Source organism: Lasioglossum baleicum, chromosome 4 (assembly GCF_051020765.1).
Source record: "Lasioglossum baleicum chromosome 4, iyLasBale1, whole genome shotgun sequence".
Classification (NCBI taxonomy): domain Eukaryota; kingdom Metazoa; phylum Arthropoda; class Insecta; order Hymenoptera; family Halictidae; genus Lasioglossum; species Lasioglossum baleicum.
The window spans coordinates 6451345-6472394 of NC_134932.1; the positions used below are offsets into that span (position 1 = coordinate 6451345).

At 43.1% G+C, this 21050-nt stretch overlaps 1 protein-coding gene across 4 annotated transcripts in view; it reads right to left on the reverse strand.

Moving 5' to 3' along the window:
* Positions 1-21050, reverse strand: part of LOC143207871 (uncharacterized) — a 420173-nt gene that overhangs the window by 103084 nt on the left and 296039 nt on the right. For 3 of the 4 annotated variants that reach the window (XM_076421726.1, XM_076421728.1, XM_076421725.1), the window contains exon 4: positions 11084-11197. The exons of the other annotated variant lie outside the window; for it this stretch is intronic. The gene's annotated coding sequence lies outside the window, so the exon portion shown is untranslated. The remainder of the gene's footprint in view (positions 1-11083; positions 11198-21050) is intronic. 4 annotated transcript variants of the gene reach the window in all.

The following is a 21050-nucleotide window of genomic DNA, read 5'->3' on the forward strand; positions in this document are numbered from 1 at the left end:
AATATTGTTTATGTTATTAACACTTTACCTACCGGAAGCCTATTAATAGGATTTCCAATAATTGTGCTGCACCAAAAGAAAGCATAGAAATTGTCTTATACATTGAAATCTTAAATGAAACTATTAGATGACGTTATTGAGGGTGACTTGTTAGTTCACAATTAAAATTGCTGTTGCTATTGAAGGATCCATTGATAAGTGTTTAGTCATGTACCATAGATCTTTCAAAATTATGCAATAATCACCGGTCGGTAAATTGTTAAATATGTTGACATCTAATCAATTACTACACATTTAAGTGTTGTATGTTTGATAGGATTAATCACCCTTCACACTGTTATCAACCCTCCAGGAAGAACTGACCCTTATAACAAGAAATCGCCTAAAATAATTGCTATCACCATACACATCTTAAAAATCCTGGCAGATAAAGAAACTGATTAGAACGAAATTAGTCTGTAGTTCATGATGAAAGTGTGCAATTAGATTTGAAAAATGGCAATATGTAGCGTACTTGTTGGAAACAGGGCTCAGGGAGATCCGCGGTGAGTAAATGGGAGGTCGGTGCAAGCACGAGAACAAAGTTTAACAAGGCGGATACGTGGTTTTATTAATTTCTGGCGCGATAAAGCGCGAAGGCGGCCGAGGTTGAGGGAATCTCAGTTTCGGGGTCTAATCCCCTGTGATCGTCGCTACGCTGACGAGAAGCAGCCAGCCGCGTGCTAGGCGAGAAAGAAGTCCGCCGGCTGCGCGATCTCGAAAAGGGGAGTAGCGCTTTCATCAAACAAGCCACCGCGAGTCAAAAGTCTGCGAGAGACAAGAGGGTGAAAAAGGGCAGAGATGAAACGGCGGATGGGCTACGCTGGCTTCGTTCTACCGGCTGTCCTCGCAGAAACTGCAGCCTTTGCTCGCCTAGCAAGACTCTGCTTTTCCCAAACTGTTTCGACCGATACTCCCCCGACTTCGTAATTTCACGTTCGACTTCCCCTCTGCTGCGAATATCGTTCCTTTGAAACGAACAAGTAACTTGAAAAATAATGGCACGACTGATACTCCGAAATTATTGCAATATTCCGTTTCAAGATCTTTCGCTAACTATACATAATTTAGAAATTTTTTGCATCTCTCCTGAAATTCAATTGAATATCATCAGTTGTAGAAATTCATTCAATTCTGTCAAAGCGGTAGAAAAATTATTTGGTCGACACAAGTTTAAAAAAAAAGAAAAAAAATAAGCCATCGAAATCAACGCTGAATGTTTTAAAGGTTTAAAGATGTTTAATTTTTGTGAATATTACATTTAGCTTGTCCTAAAGCAGAAAATTCAGTGCAGATTTTCTTCTGCGCCGGTTTAGAATTGTAGAAACTGTCGTTGCAGCGCGACATTCGTTCCGTTTTATCGCCACGAGATGCAAACAACCGTGTCCGCGAGTGTATTAGCGGGAAAGTAAGAGTTTGTTGTTTCAAAGTCAAATGGCACATAACACGTTTACGCGGTTCGTAGAGGGAACGCTGCGAAAGAGTTGGAAAGGCCGGAAAGAGGAGAAAAAGAAGCTTTAAAGAGAGCTGCCGCCACGCTCGGGACATCGTTTGGAACCGAGTTCTCGTTCGCGGAAGAAAACCGTGTTATCTTGTCAGATATTTACGTTCCTCGTAACCTTCAAACTCGCAAATAACAGCAAGTAGACCTGATAAATATAAAAAAAGAACCCTATCGAAGGCTGAACAGTTTTCGACACCGATCTCTCCGTAACTTCTTCCAGAAAATCTTGCACCTGCATTACTTTTCAATTATCCTATGTCAAAATCGAAGAAAAGAAGCGAAACTATTATATTATTTTTATTTTGCCCAAATTATGTGCAAATTATGTCATTATAATACATGAATGACACTAATCATTTAATCTGAATGAATCGAATTTTGTTAGAACTTTTAGAATGCAAATATAATAAATTATAAATTTTCTAGTTACACACTGTTTAATGAATTTAATTGCTTTGATTTTGTGACGAATTGTAGGGTTGACGTTTGGTACTTAACGTGTCAGAGGATTCGCACCAGTGACATATGAAGGGTTTCCGAGGATTCAACTTGAAGCGGCGACCACAATTAACAGCTTCGACGAAACTCGTTGTTCCCGCGGCCCATTCTTTTCCCCGAAAAGCGTGTGGCCGCAATAATAAACCCTGGCCGACGCCGCGCCGGTCGGGCCGTGACGCTTTTCATTAAGCTTGAACGTAGCGTAATTGCGTTAGCGTTCCGTGTGCCGCATTCGCTCAATGCCGCTGAACCAACACATCATCATGGTCCCTGGTAAACCGCCGCGAAACGGAAAGAACTCGCTCGCTTCGGTCTCGAAAAGCGCGCGCGACGTTTTCCTGTACGCTCAGCGAGTCGTATTCTTGATGGCACAAACATAATAACTTCCTTGTTTCGCCATAAAACGCTCCGGTGGGTGACAACTCTGTTACAAAACGAGAGGCGAACGTTCTCGTTGCAAACAGGCACGTTGCACCTCGTGATTAGCGAATTCCTTCTGTACGAACTTCTTTTTCTCGATAACGGGACGTTAACATTAAAACTGCCCGTCAAATAACCGGTCTTATATTTTTAATTTTATAATTATTGAAATTATGACGTTGCTTGCATGGAAAACGATTCGATAAATTTCTTTACCCATGCACGTATTGCAATAAAAATTGCACGAAATCTAAATAAATACAGCCTTGCCATTTTTATCAGCTAAAACATTTTAATCGCGAATAGAGAATTATTCTACTTGTAAAAATAGTTACAAAATGAAAGAATGAGCGTGCATTAGCGTAACATGAACTGCACGATTAAATGAAACAGCAATGACAATGTTGCGTGTGCCTGAACGCTGTTATTAAATCTAATCCAGGTGTAGTACAAATCATAGCGTGCAACGTTGATACTTGTAGATAAGTTTGATTAATTGTATTATGTCAAGCAACGGTGCAGTCGCTTGTTCAACTAGTGGAAGAAAGAAAGTGTCGAAGATAGAACAAGGAGATCTCGGTTTCAAAGGAGCTGCTGTGATGAAACTCTGGTAAAAAAGAGTATTTACACACTTGAGTGGTTATGTTGACAGCTCCGATCTATTTAATGCTACCTTTCGACGATCAAAGTTCTAACACTTTGCATTTTATATCATAGTATCTCAATTGCTGTAAAAACCAGGTAAAAATATTAAAAGGGTTGAGAACGCTAATCGCTGGCGTGCGTTTGACGCCATAATGGTGTCAGCGATCGTTACAGCGTTAAGATCCGAGAGGAATTCGGGTTCGCACGTCGATATTTTATTCTGATGCTCGAGGTTTCGAATTTTGATCGAGAAATACTGCTCCGGTCCACACAGGTAAGAGGATCACGGGATTGTCGTTGTTTTCGCGGACTTTCAAAGCCACCTATCCAACTGCTACACGGGTCATCCGCAGGTTACGCGTCCATCTTATTCAAAGTCGGAAGCGTGGCAAGGAAGGACCACCTCGAAGGGACTCGAGTGTCTTTTTACGATCCCGTTTTACCGGATCCGTGCGACCATCGCACCCTCAAATAGGGCGTACACATAAATTCAAGAGTGTCGCCATGTCGACTTTTATGCCGGTTTTCAAGACGAATTAAATATCACGTTAAATTTCGTTCAGGATCGTATTTATGAGGCTACAACAAAATAAAAAAGTTGTGCATCAATTTCAGACACACGTCTGATTCTTTCTTGAATAATTGAACACGTTGAAAATAGTGTCTTCGATTTGTCTTAATTGTTCTTCCTGTTTTAAAAAGCACCTACCAATTATGATGCATTTTATTACGATGCTTCCGTGCGATGTTATTCGATAAGAGCACGGAAACATCGGAGCGAAGTCGTATGAACACGGGTGAAGTCGTCACTAGCAATCTGTAAACTACTGACACAGAAAGCCACACAGCGAACCGTTGCCTCACGAGTCACCGCAGTATAAATACCAACGCGTCGCTAATAAAGACTCGACGCCGTTAGATAGCGTGCAACAATCCGCCACTCCCATGGAATAACGCGACATTTTCCATTCACGGATCGGGCTGATCGTTGTCGGTAGATGCGCATCGCCTATGTTAGTATATCTACGGGTGCAGTCCTGCTAATGGATTTTCTCATATCCTTGCAGCTAATAATAAGCAAACTTTGCAGTCGGACGAGTCTGTTTTTATAACACCTTAACAGGAAACCTCGGTTTCTCAGGTCAACTCGTTGCAATCTAGCATTCGCTTTACTATCGACGGTGTAATTTATCTGACTGATCTGCTTCTACTATCGTACAGTCTATTTCCAAGAATAAGGCAAAGGATTAAGGTGCCCCATGGACTATTATATCCTGAACCGATACTAAACGTATCGGCGTCCTGGCGCGCGTCGATATCGGAACTAAGAAAGCGTTGCGATGCTGCATCGAATCGATTTCTCGATCGGCGGAGAAGACTATGGTCGGTCTCGGAAATCGATGATCTACGCGAATAAATTTCTTGGTCCGAGCCGACGACGCGACGACCCGCCTTGTCGGGTAACGGTGTGAAAAATAGCACCGGCGGACGCTGTTACTCCACCCGCGACCGGTGAAACTTTATCGCTTATTGTCGCGACACAACGGAGGTCTCAAATGGAATCCCTTCGGCGATCCTCCGTTATGGAAGGGAGCGAGCATATTTCAGATTCAAATCGTCGGATCTACGGTTCGGAAATGGTATTAAGTACGTGGCACGGTCGAGATCGTAAAGACTGCTTAACGAAAGTGCGTCGCGAACGTTTCACTGCTTCAATAATTAATGGATCGTCGTAAATCGCGGTTAACGCGGACCGTAATTGGGACAAATTTCGTGGGAAAATTCGAATTACGCCTTTCTCTCGGCCAAAGAATAATATTATGATAACGTTGTTTAGTATATTCATCTATCTTGATTTCAGCGAGGACTCGAGCGAACGAAAATTGCATCAGACAGAGTACGGTGCACACATTCACCGCAAATACCAGTTTAGCTTCTTAAATGAATCAGATTAAGGACGAACGGCATCGAATACAGATTGCCGCGTGCGGAACGGTGAGGTTGCAAGTATGCATTGCGGCTAATTGTCCCCGCGAACGCAGGGCGCAGCGCGAGCCATTACTTTGACTGTCAATTAAGTTGTTCCTGGCAGCCGCGGCCGTTTATTACTTCAGAAACAATTACATGTCCCCCGACAGGCGTGCATTCAAAACGATCCGCCCGCGACGCTCGCGACAATGGCTTGGGAACACGAATCCGCGTGTATCCGACGCTCGCGTAAATACTTTCGCGCTGTTCGCTCGAGCCCTTTCCGAGAGCCGATTCGCCGAGAGAATGCGCTTTTCGCGGCCGTTCCCGCTTTTTTCCCCCTCCCCGGACGGTTCCCATCGTTGCCTTATAAACGAGGCATTCGCGTAATCCCAGTCTTTCTGTATTATTTAATTTTCCCCGGCGTCCTCTCCTCCTTCTCTCGCGCGAGGAGTTTACATTTTGCTCGACGCCACAGAGCGCCACGCTGCTCTCGGCCTCTCTCCACTCGGTTACCGCGTATTTGCGTTTCGAATAATCCGTTATGCGCCCAGGCTACCCGCGATGCTCTCTTCCCGGCCCCGGAATAAAGACTTTATTCTATTTCGCTTCATTTTATTCCGTTTACTATACCACGCCGGGAATCCGCATCGACGGACCGAAACGCACTCACCGGATTACACTTGTCCAACCAAGTCTCACAGTTTTCCGACGTGTTCCTCGTGTACACCAAAGGGAACCTGCTTAATTGGCCGACTTGCGATTTTAAAATTGTCTGCTTCGGTTGCGAGACACGTCGGTGTCTCTGCATCAGCTGAATGAACACAGTTATTTCGTCGCGAAACACTGGAATTAATAAGAGCTAAACGCGACTGGTGTATATTCTTCTATCGTAATAACTGGACTGCGGATTTTATGCATTTATGACAAAAATGTTTAGGTGAAACACAAAACAGTAAAAATCTCTGACGATTTGAAAAATACGATTATGTTGCCTGTGGCTCAATAAAATTATTAAGACTAGAAATAAATGTTTGTGCTGCTCCTATTTCTTGTAATCGACTTGGAAAACTTTTATTTTGCATACAGATCCGCAGCCTAATAATAACTAAATAGATTAATTTATTCAAATTTTTACCTAGTCCACAAGCTTATAAAAAGATACACCGTTTTCATGTGCAAAAGTTTCTAGAATCGTTCTCTCTAAGAAAACGTTTTTATAGATCGCACAGTAAACGCTCAAAAGATTTTACGAAACGCTCAATTTCACGAAAATAGAATGAGGAAAATGGATTCAAGATTCGTGGACAGCATGGCTGATCCAAGAGAATAGCGGATCAGTTGTTTGTACACAAAATATGTGTTGGCTGATCAGACCGGTCGCGGAACGCGTGCAGTTGAACGGACGGACGAGCCGGACCTCGATCGGAATTGCTAATTAGGCGCGTGTAAAATTACTGTAAATCGACGGGTCGACTATTATCGTAAACAGCCTATCCCGGCCGGGAATAATTCACCAGGCACGGCTCATTCGCGTTTATCTGTCGCGGCCGCGGGGCCAAATACGGAGCCCGCGATCCCAGACGATCCACCGTTTTCGGAATTAACGTGCGATCGGATCGAACGCGATCTCCAATGCAGTTTCTTCGTGAATGTTAAATATATTAAAACTTCGGCGAGGTTCACGATGCCTTCGTAATATTTTAATGGCTCCGAAAAGCCACGGTTAACCTAATTCCAGCCAATTAACCCCGTGATCGTCAACCAAAGTGCGCGTTCAGAGGATAGGATTGTGCAAAAACTTCTTTCACTCTGGAAATGTTGTTCTGTTGCGAAAATGTTCTAATTACACTCTTGTACACCGAGACTAATTATTAGGCTGTGGATTTTTAAGCGAATCACCATTTTCGTAGGTTGTTTAACAATTTTTAGTGATGTGTATGTGCGTAGACATACTAATGAATAGACTGTAGATGTACATAATGGATCGAAGAATCTTGAAGAATTATTTTCGACTCATTAAAAATATGAGAAATTGCAAGAAATGTCTACGTACCTGCTATGTCCCACAATTTATACTTTGCATAGAAATCCACGGTGTACAGATGAATTCTGTCGCAACAATTTTCACGTTTGCGTGATCATGGGTTAATGTAAAAAGTGTTTCCAAGTTCCCACGGGTTTCTCGAACGTACTGCTAACAAGATTTCGAACTTGGTCGGCGCTCGTAGATTCGACAGTCCCGTTCCACTTACAAATTCCATCTCGACAGAGTAATTATAATATTATTCCGTCGAGAGAGGGCGCATCGTTCGCGGCGTAGTCGAGGTGGAACGACGTTTAGCGCGTGTCTTCGATTTCTTTGCCGGCCGCGTAATTACGGGAACGTGATTCGACCGAGACGAGGTTCGTCTCGGGGCGGTCACATGAAATATTCGAAGCGCTCGGAATGTCGGGATTCATGAATATCGCACGGCGTGTATGAATTAGTCGGGAACGTCGGTGGAAGTTTAATCGGAACGGGACACGGGCTTCTATCCTCGGTATCGGTCGTCATTGGAACGCAGGCGCCGCCCGGATCGGAGAATTCGCCGACATTTTGCCAAAAAGTCGACTCCCCATTGACATCCAATACATTTCTAATCCCACTCGAATGCCCATCCCGCCACTGTGAACGAATTAATACTTTTACAAACACTGAATCAGATTGCATTAAATTCCGTCGGTGTAAGACTTGAATTACTTGAAAAAAATATTAAATAAACGAGACAAGTTTAACTTTTAAAACGCTTAAGAGGAGAGAATTAAAACACAAACATAACCTTACCGTCTTAATGACTGTATTCTCTCCTCAATAACAGAAGTTAAAGACTTAGGAATTCACTTCTCCTCTATCTTGGACTTTTTCAACCATCTTTATCACATTGTCAACTCCGCTTCAAGAATGCTCGGTTTCATACTTCGTTTTTCCACAGATTTTCATTCAATCCATACACTCAGGTTGCCATATATTACCCTTGTCCGTCCCCAGTTAGAATATGCTTCAACTATATGGTCTCCGAAAAGCGTTAAATAGGAAATCATGCTAGAGAGAGTGCAGCATAAATTCCTCAGGTTTTGTGCATATAAGACAAACAACCTAATGTCAATCTTTGATCATAATTACTCTATAAGATTAAACACAGTCTCAACCTTGAAACATTATGCGATCGAAGAACAGTTTCCGCGACCAGAGCTTTATCTTCAATTTGATTAATAATAATATACATAGATTGTCCCGCAATTGCCTCAGGAGGCAAATCAATTTCTACGTACCTGAACGTGTTTTGAGAACGAGAGCAGGATTCCAAACAATGAAATCCAAATCCTCATATGGGGTAATAAATCCATTGAATCGCATTATTGCTAGCTCTAATATATTTTATAACAATATTGATCTTTTTAATGGCACGTTACAGGCATTCAAAACAAAATTGCGCAATACTATTTGTAAATCGTACCTGTGTTTGGTTAGTTTCGCGCGGTCCATTATTATGTAAATTTTAGGTTAAGACTTTGTTTTTTTCGTTATGTCATCTTTTTGTTTTTATCAGTTATACTGTAAAAACTGTATACATTTGTATAAAAGGACCTCGGTCCGTATATAATAATAATAATATATTGCATTACGGATCTTTGGAAAATGACCATTTTTAATTATTTTTAAATTTTCAGGGAAAATCTGGCACCGAATCAGAAAGTCCAGCAACGTTTTCTAAAACACAAACATAAAATATATTGCATTATGCATCTTTGGGAAACGGACATTTTTAATTATTTTTAATTTCCCCTGAAAAATGGTCATTTTCCAAAGATGCGTAATGCAATGTATTTTATGTTTGTGTTTTAGAAGACGTTGCTGGACGTTCTGATTCGGTGCGAGACAGGATTGCACGTGCCGCTGCTCGAAATTATACTGCGGTTTTCGCCCCGTTCCCCGCGAGCCTACAAATTGTTCAAGGATCTAGATCTTCTCTAGAGCAGTCCTTGCTCCGTTTCTCCGGTACACGCGTTTCAATTACCGCAGATTCCCGACGTATCTTCTTCGTACCGTTTCCTCGTGGAAACGTTTTATCATACGAACGAAACCAGTAACTCGATAGCCGGCGCGCGCTTTCGCTCTTCCCGATTCGAACGCGGAGAGAAAACAGAGCCTTTTAAAGACTGCGAACGACTCTCGAACACGGTAATTCAGTTCCACGGGGGCTTCTGCTCCGATTTCTGTCCTCGAGGCTCCCCTTCAACCTCTATGCATAAATTGCCCGCTTTCAGAGGAGCCTTCAACCCTCCACACACATTGTACGGGTCAAACGTGTCTATTCTTTCATTGATATTCCGTGTGAAAACTCGTAGCTTTCCTCACATAATTTATTATTGCTATGTCACATAGTAGATAAACAATTTATCGAGGATTTCAAAGGTGATTTAAAGAAAATCGAAACAGTACTGTGGTTTGCAAGAGCAATTATTTTCAGCGGAAATCGTTCCATAAAATATTTGTTCTGGATATGTGATTACTGCATACAATTTGAAAAATTCACGACGAATATTCAATTCAGCTTTCAATGGAAACCGTAGAAGGTGTTTGTTATTTAAATCACCACTTTGTTGAAAGCACTAGAGTCGAAGAATTTTAATCATCTCCGTCGGTAAACACGTTTTAATGCGTGTGTCTATACCTGCACGCGAAGGTCTACAACAATGTCTCATAAAATATTGAACGATAGGAAATTTAAATTATTCACGAACAGTGTAAGTATAGACACAATGATAAAACGTTCCTACGATACAAAAATGTATAAAAAGAACTTTTTAAAAACAACGTTTATATTAAAATGCACTAAAAAGAAGAAGCCAGTTAAATGATTAATAATATTTCTCCCCAAAATTTCAAGCAATTAGTTCAACATTTCTTCCGTTATAAAATTAGTGTCGGGATAGATAGAAAAATTTAATATAAATTTAAATAAAATCACGACATTAGTGACTATAACTAAACTATATTGACGTAATCTTCGTGGGCGCGCTCCACGCTTTTATTTTTATAGTCACTAACGTCATGATTTTATTTAAATTTATATTGAATTATTCTATCTATTCCGCCACTAATTTTATAACAGAAAAAACATCGAACTAATTGCTTAAAATTTTGGGGAGAAATATTATTAATCATTGAACTGGATTCGATACTTTATGGAGAACCAGGGAAAAAAATGATTTTCTCCTTCTCAGTGCATGTTAATGTAAGCGTGGTTTTTAAAAAGATTTCTTTTATATATTTTATTTTCTACTTTTATCGTCGTCGGAAAATTCTATTACAAGATTTGACGCATACAACAACAACAACAACCCGGCAAGTTAATATAAGCGTGGTAAAAAGAAATGGCTTCCCTCTTCGCAGCAAACGTTCCATTTGACTGGGGGCAACTCAAATTGGAGGCCATACGAGTGTTTACTATTTAAATGGACAGTCTACGTATTTACAAATATCACAGGCGTACGTAGCTTCGACGACCTCATCAAGAGCACGAGAAACTCTCCGAGTCCTCGGTGGTAAACATGTTTTAGCATCCTCGAATAGTCTCCTGCATCCCCGAACGTTGCAGTCCGCGCCTCGGTTAATGAAACTTTGAAACGACGCCGCGAAGGATCGTAAAACACGCGATTCGCCCCGATTTCATCCTCCCGCGCACGCGATTGTGCACTACGGGTCACCGGTTCGGCCGTTTCGCGTCGAAATAGCCGAACTGCCGCGTCCCAAGATAGAGGAACACGTTGTCGAGCCCTTGGTCGGCCTGGCCAAAAAGTAGAGACGCGGAACAGAAATATAACGGGGCGATTTCGGCTTTGTCCGCGGTCAAAGGATCGGCCGTATAACATTCGTCGTAAAAACGGCGCGCGGGCGGCCGCGTAAAATGACGCATGGAACGGCGGATGCATAAAAGACAGACATAAAGAGGTGTATCCTACCTGGTGTGGCTGCAGGGTGTCGGGGATGGGCCGTGGTGCTATTAGCCAGCGGTGCTTACGGGGCGCATAAGCGCAACCTCCACCTCCGAGCTACTCCGGCTTTGTCTCTGCATCCTGAAAAACCGAGAAATAAGCGGAATGAGTTTTACGCCGTCGAGAGTGTCGCTTAAGTAAACGCGGCGTGGGGCAACGTGCACCCTTTCACCCCCTCCCCCGTCCTGTCCCTGTTAATACTCGGTAATAGCGGCGAAAATACGGTGTAATTTTCATTGAATTCAAAACACCGCCGGAAAAGAACCGATGATATTTACCGCGGGTAAATTCGATTCTTTTTCAATCCAGCGCTGGACCGCTGGCAAGTATGCAGTTTAATTTCATTAATATGGTCAAATTTGATTCGGCAACGAGAAAATTTTTGTTATACGAGTCATATTTGATACACGAGAGATCGTATAGTTAACAGTTGTTTCGAAATTGTCGGTGAACCTCATCGTTTGATTGAAACAACTTTTTTTTTTGACAGCGGGAACGTTATCGTTGAAATCAAAATAATATCTGTTTCGAGTGTCGATGTCGGAGTTGCCTGTCGGTTTGAAATTCGTAATAATATTGACTTTACATTGGTTTGTTAGTTACACACTTCAATCATTTTCCGCGAAAACAACGTCGAAATTGTACGAATTGGCACGCTCGAAAGAGGGTAACTTTTAAAACGGTTTTTAATTTACTTTTCATCCCATTTCGAAAGAAGCAGTTTTAAAACAGAACAAGTTTGAAGTTTGCAATTCTGTTACAAGCATTGCTGAAGTAAGTGATCGCTTCTTCACAACTTCGTTAATTTCCTCAATTTTTAAATCAAATTTTCAGGGAACGTAGTGTGGGTTATCCTCGGTTGATCGACAACTCATTTCGCCGACACTGTTTTCATCGACGATTTGACCGACAGAAACTTTCGTCGACACTATGTTTTTATCCACACGGTCAAGTCGTCGACAAATGTCTTCATCGACACGGTTTGGCCGACACTAACTCGGTCAAATCGTCGATGAAAGCCGTGTCGGCGAAATGAATTGTCGACCAACCGAGGGTAACCCACGTAGTGTAGGGGTGTGAGCGGTTAGAGTGCCCGTGGACGCGACATCGTGGTTCCAACGTGTTTGGGTCTTGTGACAAAGGAAGTCTGTCTGGGCCGAGGTGTGGAGTAAGAATGTTTGGGTCTTACAATAGTGACAAGTGTCAAGTACCTAAGGGTGCCAAACGCAGGGCGTACGTCAGCGACTGAATTTTCCGAATGAATGCGAGACTGATGGAGACAAAATGAGAATGCGAACGATGAATGAAAATAGATAAAAGGAACGAAAAAAGTGTGAAAGTCGAGAGCAAGTGAAGTTGCGAAGAGTTAATAAAGAGAAAATGTTAGAAGTATTAGAGCTAAATTATTTAACCCGATACGCCACATTCAAGGCGTAGGAGTTCCTTGAGAATATTCCTACATAGTTCGAGTGTCGACGCGAAACACTTTTAAAGCGCCGAGGTCGAATGAAACTCTTGAGGCAGCCATTTTACACAAGTTTCTGTACTAGGTGGTATGTAGCAGTTTAAAAAAGCGATGGAGTCTCTCAGAATTTTGATTCTTCAACCAGTTGAACTATTAGTCCACTTATTCGAATAGACTTGGATTGCTTGATTAACCGACGGGCGAACTCTTTAAGCGAAATCTTTAAAAGACTAATTCGGTCAGCGGATTAAAGGAGAATTACCTTCTTCCTCGAGATTTCCATTGTTTTGGGAACTGTTACGGTGCACGAGTGGTGGGTCTTTTCAGGCCTAATCGAAGCATTGTTCCGCACAGACGATAGGAACGGCCACGGTGTAGGTTGAACTACTTGGCCTCGGCTGGGATCTCTGTTGACTCGACCCTTTTCCGAGGCATTGGGGTCGCGGCGAAAATCGGGGCACACATATTGCATCTTGTAAAGCTTATTTCGTCCGCATTGTCGGTGAAATTCTCGCGAAATCTTGCTCCTCTAATTCTTCCGGAGACGTGTTCGGGAAAACCTGGGTGCGCGCACGGTTGTTTCAATAACCGTTAACAGCGATGAAAAATTTCGCGAGCAGCGCGGATCCTCGGTCGCTTCGCTTTGAAATTCTGTCGAACAGACTTCCCCTCTGTTACGATATCGCTTTTGGATACAAGGTGAAAGTTTGATATTAAAAAAATACCTAAAATGAACGCAGTTGACCGAGGATTGATGGAAACGTGGCAACCGGCGCAGCCTGCACCCATGGGGGTTCGGCGATGCTGCATCGATATTCGACCAGCGTGTACGATTGAACGTCGATGCACGCTTTACTCCCGTCTGCTACCCGTTACGTTGAAGAACCACGACCAGTATATGCAGTTATTGACGTAGGTTTCGGCAGCCACCGATGCGCCACCAACGGAAAAGTATTTTCTATAACGGCCCCGTTACCCTCTTTCAACGAAAACATTTACTTACCACCAAGTTCAGCGTACGCACGATCGATCAGATTAGCCGATACACCGATGCTCACATATCTTTGCCAGACTGCAAATTTGATGCGTTCATAGAAATTCTATGCGCTTCAGAATTTTAATACAGTTTCGATGGACTTTCTGTTTTACTCGAAGTGAAATTGCGTGGAATTAATCTTCATTCCTCCATTAACGCCATTCATCGAATATACAGGGTCTGTCCGGAAAGTAATGCGACCACATTTTTTTTTTTAAATCTATTGAATATATCAGCACAAACCTTTAAAATTCTTCAAAGTAGGATCCTTGGGCGTCGACACATTTTTTCCAGCGCGATTTCCATGCTTCGTATGCTCCCTGGAAGGCGTTATCTGGAGCCACTCGTAGCACCCTCGTCGAGCACTTCCAACCAAAACTTTTCCGTAGATTACGGGAAAACAGTTCTTAGTTGGATCACAACACTTCTTCAACCCCCGTACAGTCCTGACTTGTCTTCCGCCGACTTCTTCTTGTTTCCAAAAATTAAAAATGTGCTAGAAGGATGCAATTTTGAAAGCGTGGAACGCGTTAAAGAGGCTGTGACGAGGGTACTACGAGAGGTTCCAAAAAACGCCTTCCAGGGAGCATACGAAGCATGGAAATCGCGTTTGAAAAATGTGTCGACGCCCAAGGATTCTACTTTGAAGAAATTTAAAGGTTTGTACCCATATGTTTAATAGATTTTACAGACAGACCCTGTATACATCCAGGTTTATCTTCGTTTTTCACTATTACATTCCCAATGATCGATCTTACGGAAAAACAGTTCCGTAACTGTATAGTATACAAGCAAGAAGAAAATGAAATACCCCACGGTCTATAAAACCCACTGCATCAAAGCGAGGGTCCATTCAAAGTTCATATAAGCATCTTAATGAAATATTATCATACCTCACATCGCGCCGCGGTATATAGTATTCCGAACCCGTAATTAGCTAATGAATTGTAGATCGCTTTACAGTAGCTACGCGAGCTTTCATCACCGGTAACAAGCATCCGAACAATAAGAATGGTACAATCGCATAATTTTCTTCGCTGTGTAATAAACGAACACGGTATGTATTCACTCGGACGAGGAATTCTTTAAATTCTTTATGCGGCTGCAACACATTAGCTTTCCCCCGATAGCGAATAAAATGATTTCCCATTCGAAATACTTTGAAATATCGAGGGAAAACGGTAATATGAAACTGCGGGCGTTTAATTGTTTCGCGAACGAATTCTCTGGCGCTGAACAAATCAAACTGCTATGCCAGCGCCGCGAGGGACTCCCAGCGGCTGATAATATAAAATTATCACGATTAAACACATTTCTACCGAAACCATCAGCCGTTGTATCGGCGCGCGAAGATTGCGATTAATTGCTAACGACACTTGTGCCGGTAATTATGAAAGCGGCGCAAGTTTCACACTGGGTGGTTCCGAAATCGTGATACAACCGGTCGGGTGGTAAACCAATAACATTTTTTTGTTTAATGCCATTATACAATTTCTAGAATCAGAATTGGGCACTCAGAAATAACTCATTCATTTTCGTTAAATAAAAAAGAGAACACGATCTGCGATATATGTAAAGTACCAGTTAACATGAATCATCTAATAATAGAATGCAAAAAATATGAGAATGGAAGGTTAGGTTCTGAGGAGTATTGAGAAAATTGCGGATTATTGAGAAAACACGTTAAAAACGATTTACTTACCTCTATCTTATATGTGTATTTTAATAACTATAATTGTTATAATACTATAATTGTTGTAACTATAATAATTATAATTGATTATTAATGATCTTGAGCTGCGGTAATAAAATTTTCTGCTTCGGGCGCTCTGGAAGTTCTAAAATATTCACGGTGACTCGATAGAATGTAAACTAGTGGATCCATTATGTCGTTACACTGTGTAACCAGCGGCTCACTTGCATGTAATGGAGATAATCGAAAATTACATAATTTTGATCTCCCTTTCTCGATTAAGGTATGCAACACAAAATTTCGCTCCGGAATCCATGAACGTTTGATAAAGCATTTTTTGTAGATGTGTTACATTACATTGCATTACAATATAAAACCCTGGACTTTTTGGTTTTCCGATTTGTAGCATAACTAACGGTTTGTTCGTACGCGGAGCGTTTCACGCGCGTAAACTTCCGTGTAGGATCCGTGTAATGGGTTCAGGAAGGGCGGGAGCTGCTCTTCGCGCGGAACTTTATATTGGATTTCATATTTAATGCAACATACACCGTTGCCGCCGCGATGCCTGCCTTCTCTCGGATAAATTATTTATGTCGGGACCCTTTGTCTCTGTCTTCCGAACGCAGTCGAGAGGGAAAGGAAGAGAGAGAAGCGGGGAGAGAGAGAGAGAGATAAAGAAAAAAGGATGAGAGAAGAGAAAACCGGGGGATGACCGTTGAGAGGTTCTGATAAGCCCTGAAGCGAGCGAACGCGTCGATCCTCGGGGGCGTTTACGGTGAAATCTTGCTGACTCGATAGGACCCATGGAATGACGTTAAACGACACGGATCAAACCCGGTCCCTTTTACCGCCGCGACGGTCGCGTCCGATACCGTGTCCGCGAAAATTGTTTCACTCGCGAACTTCCAGGTGAAGCGATAGCGGAAGGAAACCTCGGGCGACAGTTCCGTTGAAAAAGACAACGTCATAACAGCTAACAGGTGCGATATGCTCGAAAGGTACGCTTGAACGAATTAATTAGTTTCAGAATCCCATTCGTAGCACGGCACCAGCTCGCTCTAGCATTCAACTGTTTGCCGTTAGAGGTTTCGAGCTTTGGTCTAGAGCGGAATCATCACACAAAGTTGATTCTCAGCCCACCCCCACTCCTCCACGATATTTGTCTTTGCGAGTACACCTTTGTGCGAATTTTGATTTTCACGGATTTGCTTGAAATTCTGAATGAAAGCAAATAGTTGTTTTGGTAACTGCGAGGTTGCTTGTAGCATTGGCGAAGGAGAAATATCGTCAATCATTGTTAACTCGGTTCGTTCCTCAAATACCAAATTAATTACTGTCTACTAAATTGATACAGCGCAGCGTGGCGAAGAAACAGTAGAGTACAATAAATTGCGCGACTGAATTTTATCACTGAGTTTAAAAGAAGTTTCATTTGAATCCCATCCCGCTCGGCGAAACGATTAGCAAGCTCCAATTACAATCGACTTGGAATTTCCGAAGAATTCATATTCATTTCGCCGCGCCCGGAGCTCTCCGATCGACCTTGAGTCCGTGAATCATAAAACGTTGGAGCATTTAAACGATCGTTCTTTCATCGGGAGATTCATCCGCGAAATTGATGGAACAAGTCCCTCCGTTTTCCGTGGTGAAAAACGTTTCATGGTAATTTAACGAGCCAGTCGCCCTCTTCTGGAGCGTAATAACGCATCGGCCATTCTGTCGGGCAGGCGTCTGACGTAATAGAACCCGCATCCCCTGACGCAGATGCCCGCTGACGCTGAATATACGATCCCCGATGACGCCAAGTGCTCCTCCGCGCGCTGTACCAAGTTTCTGGGATGTTAACTCGTCCGCGGCGCAGGATCTCCGATATCGTGCTGAACGGGAACTTTTAAGGGTCCATAATATGCAGAACCAGAGATCCGCGCCCGGTGAACGCTCGTAAAAACCGCGGTGCCGTTGGTAAATACTTCGAGCGCCGATAAAACTGCTTAACGCTAAATCCACCATCGTCGAATCAGCCAGTTCCTATTTTACAATTACCGTGATGCCTCGATAGTCGTCAGAAAAATTTCCACGCTGCTATTAGCAACATAAATAAACATGTACCACCCTGACAGTAATTGCAGCTTTGGCAAGTGAATCTCCTTTGTCCAAAGAATAAACTAAAACTTGGGGAAAAACGATGCGCGTCCAGAGGAAACAACTGCGATCCGGCTGAGAGGATTCGACACGACGTTAAACGTGTTTACGACTTCATCCTGGCGTCGTGGAAGAGGTGATCGATGTCTTCGTTCGTCCGTTGATAGTAATAGGAGGTTGATACTCTGTGTAAGCACTGGAAATTGACCAGCGCCGTATCATTAGTGGTTTCGTGAGCGCCATTCGTCGCGTAACAAGCAGCTAGACATTGGAATTCCTGACATTATCCCGTGTCCCGTTCGTCTCTCTAGGTTATACTTTTAATCGTGCCTCGAAATCACAGTACGGACAGACACGCTAATTGTTCGGTATGCTTAACGGCTCGAAGGATTCCTGGAGATGGACCATCCAATACAGAGCAATCCGGTCGTTCCGTGATGAAACCAGCTCGATCGTTCAAGTACTTACACGTCTGCGGACATTTATCGCGTTCTCAATCTGCAGTCTTCCCATCTGACGCAGTGATTGACTTGGATAAACGTGAGAATCGAAAGCCGGTCGTTAAATCGCTTCTGAATGAGTAACACGGGTGTTACTGCTCTTCGATGCGTTTTTTTCTTTTGCTGCAAGGCCTGGGAACGATTCTCACGAGCATTACGCGAAACTGTTAACAATCTGGTAACCGCTTACTTATTAATTCGTTATGAATCGGTCGGACAGGATCGTAGCAGTTTGCTGAGGTTAATAGAAGCTGAAGGAGCAATGTGGAGAGCTCGTCGAGGACTGTAGACGCATTCAGCCTTCGAACGAGTTCGATACTCCAGCTACCGATACAGTAGACGTGAACATTGAACTCCTGGGAGTTAATTCAACACTACCTGGCTCTTGAGATTAAATCTACGTACCTGGAGCTGCAGGATTTTACACAAACAGTGTCTCAGAGTGCTGTTCGTGTGAGAAGACTTGTGGGATAATCAATCCTTGATAGTCCTCAGCAGCTTTCACCACTGTTTCAAAAGGGCCTAGCAGACTAAGATTGGTTCAGCGACCCCACCCACAATTTTTATTGATATTATGTGGAAAACAATGGTTTTAGATTAGTTTTAGGTTGAAAGATAACCCCCTAAAATTTTAAGTCGCTAACCCTTCGTATAAGAATGATATGAGGGTAAATACCCTTAACTGTATCATTTTTTTTCTTGGTTGTTAATTAAGATATTCGGATAAAAAAAAAACGAAAATACTCGAACTTCTTACCTCCTTCATATCATACATTTTTTTCACCATCGTGATCAAATTATTAAGGGTAGATAAAAAACATTTAATTTTTTAGGGGTGGGAATTGCAAGCAACCCTTCGCAGCAGCCATTTGTTATATCCTCCTAGCATCGTCAAACTACTCGCGCCATTACGTCGTCCTCGATTTCCTCTGGTATCCTCGACTCTCGTGATACACTCGACTGTCCTCGATACCATCAGGTCTCCAAGACCTCACTGATGGCATTGGTAGCAATTCTTCAGAGCTGGCGCTATCAATATTCCTGATATTCCTGGATCAGCGAGTAGCAAAGTGCGTCCCCGACTCGATGAACACTCTCTCGCCCCTCGGACCTCGGGACTCCGATGACCCGGCGAACAACTTATTTGCGGGGGCCGAGGAAGAAAAAATCGCCGCCGGTGATTTATAGTTAAACGGCGGTGCAACTGTAAATCTTCATTTCCAATTCCGAGTTTGTCTCGCGGAAAGGAAGGAGCGCTCGAGCCGGCGAACTTCGCGCAATTTATCTTCGTCCGCGGGAACTTTTGTCATGCCGCTGAAAATATATTTCAATCCGCTATGGGGCGACGTAAACGATTCCAGGGAATCGGTTCTCGGGCGAGCGGCGAGCGGCCAGCAACGAGGACGCTTACAGGCGAGGAAACTCGTTTCCCTGGAAACTTTGATCGAGATCTAGATTCCACCGGTTAGCGGGAACCAGTCGCGTCGCGTTCGGCAAAGCGACGCGTGTTTGCTCGACGAGCGTGACGCTATGACGAGGTAATCAACCGTGCCAGTGACAGAGATAATGCTTGTTGTTTTCGGAAACGGGAACAAACGCCGCCGACTACGTTTAACCGTGCAGCCCCGCCGCCGGTTTAGTAGCCGAGCGCGTGTTCCCATCGAGAAATAGATGCTCCGTGCACGCGGATTAATGTACTGTTACCGCAACAGAATCGCTGCAATTACTTCTGTCGGATCGTTATGCGTTTTTTCGATTTTCCGAGAAACACCCGATCTGCCGTTTTGATGCATCGAAACGGTCGCGATGATTTAGGAACCGCGCGTTCTCGTTGCGGGATTTTTCCAATTACGAATGTGGTTGGATCACTGGATGCGTTGTAATTCATCTTTCTGCACGATCATTTTTACACGCTTCTCTCTACCGTTGTTCTTTTATCCGCCGTTGAATGCGAAACTGATGTTTGGTTTAACAACATATTTGAAGGGTTGAATCGTCGTTAAATAAAATAATTGTAAATCATTTCGAGAGCTGCGCGCGCGCTACGCTGAAACATTCTTCACGTTCCGAGTATGTTATTACTTAAAACAACCGCTTCTTTAATTAAATAGTCGGGGGTATCTCTTAATCACACTTTGTGGTAATGTTTTAACCATGCCGCATTCCTTGAATCTACTCGACCCATTTACATTTTTATTTCCTTAATACTGTTATGACTGCATAATACTGTTTGACCTCATCAAATCATACAACAATCGTAACAGGAAGATGCTATTAAATGTCTAAAACAGTGTATGTTATTTCAAAACAATGTCTACAATCTCTAATAATCGTAAGATTGAAAAATTTGGTGATGAAAGACATGATAACAGTGAAAATGCGTGATGATATGTGTGCAATGGCAAAGGGCATAGCATCGGGAGCAATGTAAATCCAGCTGCATGAACGATTCGGTCGGTAATCGCAGGCCATAAAATGTCACGCGATCCTTCGGCCAACAGTGCAAGCTAAATCAGGAGGAAACGCGGTGTGTATAGATCCGTCTCGAATAACGTCAGGATTATGGGCATATTTCACGGTAATTACTAATGACCGGTTTCCCATCGGTATTTCTGATTACTAACACCGGTTCGCCGAGCATTCCACGTCAAAGATTCCCGTAACAGAGTTCCTCTCTCGGCAACTGGTTGACCGAGGTCGATTATCAAGTAGTCCCGGGCATTCCGAGCGGTCCGAGGCCGGACAATAAACGACCGCAACTACTTTCTCCCCGAGAACCGACCCGGGGACGATGCTGATTACCGTCGGGGGCCAACGAGCGACCGAGGATTATTACGGCAGCGTAATCTCCATTGTCTTTACGCGAGGAATTATCTGAACAGGCCGCCGCAAAACGTACCGCTGCCACCACACTTCGCGGTCGGCGAAGGAAAAAATGAAAGTTCATCCTTATTTTACGGGGGAGTATCAGCTGGCTGCACCGTTAACGGTAACGCGCCGCCATTACATTCCATTTTGCGAGAGAAATTCGCCGACCGGAACGATCCGCTCTTAAATAAAAACTTTTATTATAAGGAAAATATGACAGTTCGCTGCGT